Source organism: Gossypium raimondii, chromosome 1 (assembly GCF_025698545.1).
Source record: "Gossypium raimondii isolate GPD5lz chromosome 1, ASM2569854v1, whole genome shotgun sequence".
NCBI lineage: Eukaryota > Viridiplantae > Streptophyta > Magnoliopsida > Malvales > Malvaceae > Gossypium > Gossypium raimondii.
Window position 1 is genome coordinate 40,165,934 of NC_068565.1, and position 5,271 is coordinate 40,171,204.

A 5,271-nucleotide genomic window follows, 5' to 3' on the forward strand; every position below is an offset into this window, starting at 1 on the left:
ACTCTCAAAGATACCTTACCGGATTTGTAACATCAAGTTGAAAACTCGATTCCTCACAAAATCAACCTCTCCAGCCCTTCTAATCACTTCCAAACACCAATACTAAACCAATTACATATAAAGTAAGCATCAATTTCACATTTAAATCAATTTCACAAAAATCCGAAAAATCGGTTTATGAAGATGTTGAAATTTGGATTTCTTCAAATTACCTCACAGATCATGTTTAATCTTGATAAATAAGATCAAAACCTTCTAATAGATCCATTTTGAGTTAGAACATCCATTGATTTGTGGATTTCCTCTCAAAATTAAAGATCTACCATTAAAGCACCTAAAGCTTTTGAAGAAGATGACATTGATAAAAAAAATAATGTAATTGACTCCCAAATCATGTAAAAATATTTCTAACCATCATAAAAACAAGTTTAGAAATAATAATTACCTTTGATTCATTCTAATTTCTTTGATTGAAAATCTTGATTCAAGAATCTTGAGAAATTTCGAATATTTTTGCTACTTTTGAGAATAATTTCGGGTGAAAAGAAAGTATTTTGAGAAGGAAAATGGTTGGATATATTCTCTAATGATAGACCTTTAAAACCATGCAAAGAAAATGAAATTTTTAGGTGTTTAATATGATGTAAATGGTGTGAAAAGTAGGCTAGATGCATTGTTTTTAAAACTGAAACAACCCACCAAAATTTAAAAATTGGGGAATTTGCCTAATGGCCACTCCCACATTTCCCTTGTTTTACCATTTAATCGTTTCCCTCCAAAATTCCAAATTTTAAGGTTTAGTTTCCAAATAAATAATTTAAATTTTCTCTTGTTTTACAACTAAACTCAATTTAATTAATAATTAAATTTAGCTCAAATTAACCCCAATAAAATTATTTTAAAATTCTTTTTCGACCAAATTAATTATTTTCACTAGTAATTATTTAATTACTTTAAAATTAATTTTCCAAAAATATTTTGATTTTTCCAATTATTTTTAACCGATTTTAGATGAAATTAAACCCCTAAATTAAATTAAAAATTACTAGAAACCCTATAAATTCCTAGTTTCACACTCAGAACCCGAAAAATATACCCAAAACTTCTAGACCCAATTTAGGGATATTACAATTCGCATATCCAAAAAAGATAAGATAACTGTGTTAAGATAAAGGCGAGATCATATTTTATGTTTATCAACCATCTTGATAAGACATGTTAGCATGATGTTACATGCTATATAAGATCTATTTTCGAATAAGGACAAGCTAAGTTTTTAAGTATGATTTTCAATAACTACATGTGAAACTTTTTTCAAACTTATATGTTTTTCTGAGAAGCTAGCAAAAAGGTGAACTAGGTCTCACAACTTTCACCGTAAACCCAATACGCGACATGATTTTTCAAACTAAGTCTTCTTTCTATTTTAAACTCCGTATTTTTAAGTATACATTGATGCCCTTTATGTATTCACTGAGTTCTCAATGAACTCACCTTATCCTCTTTTACTGCGCAAGTAAGTAGGTCCTGAATGGCAAAAGCGAGGCAAATGGTCTGAGCGAGGATAGATCTAGAACTAATAACAGCGAACCTTGGAAAAAAGTGATGTGGTTTTTTTTGGGATTAGACTAGTTTGAATATCACTTCAATTATTATACTTGATTTCATTAAGTTTATTTCATATTTTTCTACTTTTAATTTCTTTTGTTTATGTGAACTAAGCACTATAATATTTGCCTATCTCTTATAACATGAATAAATTCTATGTTTCAGTAACCCACCTTACATGTGTGCCATGATATTATCTTTTAATTTTGTCAAGGTTTGTCTTACACTCTTATGCCAACCAGTTTTAATGCAAAGTGTCCATGCATAGGACCTTTTTTAGTTTACGACCCTAAATATTACATCTGTACCCCTGGTAGCAGTAGTCTTAGAGAGCTTGGTCAAAATATGTTAGCCCATGTATTTTATGAACCGTATTAAAGTATGGAAACCCATGCATGTACAATTCATTTGTTGCAAAGTCTGTTTTAGTTGTGAAACCGTAATGCATGTTGCGAACTTAAGTACTATATGAACTGTTGACCATTGGCAAACCTAATATGTGTATTAGTATACAAACCTATATTATTGTATGCAAACTAATGTTGTTGTATTATTCTAATTACTTGTCTTTGTTACGAAACTTGAAGTTTTGCTTTTCACGTTGGTGTTATATGCTCACATGTTTGATATCGTATGCATGTTGTTATGACATTCCACTGTAATGAGAACTTAGGACAACTTCCATATTGTGAATCTTTAGTGTATTGGAGGTTAGGTTAGAAGTTAACGGATATTCACTTTAATGGCTAATATGGCACGTCAGATTCGGGTCGAACCTACTCAACCAGGTTTGGGGTGTTGCATCTTGGGTTTAATTATAAAAAAATATAAGTTTCGATTTTGGGGGCTAAATTGAATAAAAGGTAAAATTTTAGAGAAATATTGTAAAAAATTAACATTGGGCCATATACATATATTTAGAAAATATAAGGTGTTTGGAATTATTAATGATTTAAATTATTATATAGATCAAGAAACGGATCAACCGATCGATAAATGCGGAAAAAATTGTTGAATAGCCGTCGATGTTGTGTTCATTGTTGTTTTGTTTATGTAAGTTCGTATTAGGTTCATTCTTATTAATACATATTTATGTTTGTATTATTTATAAATGTGTTTGTGTGAATGTTTGAAATAAATATTAAAATTGTGGTTGAATGATTAAATTATAAAGTATGGTAATTATATGTATTTGAAATGGATTGAGAGATGATATGAAATGTTTCTATATGTGACTATCTTACCTTGATGGAAAGAACATATGAAATGAATATAGGCCTGTGTGAACTTAGTGAATGATTAGGATACAAATGAAATGTCATTAGGGCTTATTAGAAACTATGTGCCTATGATTATATTTATCAAGTACTATGTACCGATGACCATATTATCAGGTACTTTGTACTGGTGTCCATGTTGTATCAGGCACTATGTAACAGCCCGCTTGGCGAAATCTCTATTTTTGGTTATTATTTATTTTCTTAAGTGTAGTTCTAAATAAGTAAAGTATTAGTGGTGGCTAAGTATGGGATTCTATGTATGCATCGACTGGCGAAGTTTATCTTTCGGCGAAGTCTATATTTTGGGTGAGATATGTGGTTTGGCAGATTCTTCTATTGAGTATATGCCACCTAGATGTTTTGGTGAAGCCATTAAATCTATAGTTTCATAAATTTGTTTATTATTTTTATAAGACTATTTAGTTAGACCAATGAGAATTGATTAGAATGAAACTATGATGTTGTAGTTGATAAGACTTAAATTATTATAAGCACACTTAATTACGAAAATCAAAATTGTTAGTGGAATAATCTAATCCTTCCACTAAATCTTGTCTTCGTGCTTAAGTATATAAGGATATTAGTGTCTTCACCGATAAAATTGAGTTTTCTTTGCATTCAACTTCTTCTTGATTTTATCTACATTCTCACTCAAAGTTTAAGTCGAAAAACCTTACTAAAGTTGGGTTCGCTGTATTCAACCAACTCCCACGTTGTTTTAGCTCTCTGGTAAATGCTGAAGAACCTTAGGTTATTTTCATAATTATTTTTGTATTTTTAGCTCTACATGGATAAGTGTTAGAATTATATGTAAGAAAGGAAACTTCTAGATTCTGGGTTATGTGTTAGTGTTTATTGCATGCATGTTTGGATTCAATGGATTAATGATTTAATAAGTGTAATTATCCACATTTTAGCTCAATACGCTATTGAAGGACCGAGTGATAAAGGAAAAAGTCCTGCTTTATAGACTTTGTTGTATTCTATTGAGTTCCTTCTGACTTCCATGTAAGTAATATTTTTGTGTTATATTTTGTGTAAGGTAAGTTATTATGCTCTGCAAAAGTGAAATGTGAGTATATGAAAAAATTTTGTTCGGAGTTGACTGTCTGGGTTTGTGATGTCTATGTTAAAGTGTAATAATCAATCTTTATGCTTAAGCCACTACCTTCTAGTTCTAACAAGAATGGTATGGTCTGAATAATGAAAATGATGTTAAGGAAGTTTATTCATGGCGTTACCTTCGATGGAATGTACATTAAACTGACTGATCGTGATACATGAAAATGGTTGTGTAGCATCTGTTAAAGCAAATGTATGTTGCAAACCAGATTGGAAAGTCAAGACAAAGGATAAAAACCAATGGAATAAGAATGGATTGAATGATATGAATCTAACTATGGATCCAGGTATGTGGCTAACATGAAGAAGTTTTGTCTGAATGGTCATGTAGGTGTATTGTATACGCCAAAGAAATAGTAAACTAGCGTATTGTTTGTTTGTGAATGGTACTCGCCATCTGCCAAATTGTGTGATTGTGTTAGAACCTTAAAAGGATTTGCCAAAATAAATAATAACTATTGTTATGATTTCTTCTAGAACTCACTAAGTTCTTTTGAACTTACCCCATTTCCTTTTTTTCTTATTAGGACTACTGTTGAAGGAAGACATTTTGTTAGACTACGCTAGAGGACATCTGCTACTACGAGACTTTTGTTTTTTGTATTATTCATGATGATGGGGTGATGTCTAATTGTATTTTGGAAAGAAATTGTAATTAAGACTCATGTTGAAGGATTATGACTCAATGAAGTTTCGTTAAAATTTATGGAATGATTTAAAAGTATTTTTATTTTGGGTTGATAAAATATATTACTGAAATTCCGTACACTATTTGGCTTATACTTTATTTTCCATATTTTATTAATGGTTTATTTCAAACACTACGATTTTATAATGTCTATGCTAGAAATTGTTTAAGCAAATGATTTTTAAGTAGTGACAGGTTACATTCACAAGTTGGTACCAGAGTTAAGGTTTAGTCAATTCTCAAAAAAACTAATGGTTTTGTCACACCCCATCATGCATAGTATGTCTTGGGCTTAGTTTTTAGTGTTTTTAACTAAGTAAAATTTTCTTTTATAGTGACATAAGAAAATGTCTGATGATTCTGGAGAAGCCATGGATGATAAAATAGAAAATCACATGCCTACACAGGAACACACTACTACTGCTAATAATATGGAAAATGTAAGGAATGCAATCAGGATTGTGTTTTTCACTATAATGACACAATTATTAGATCAATTTATGGGAAACAATCAAGTGCCTCAATCAAAATACCCACAGTAACCATATCTTGATGTGGTTCGTCCAGCACACC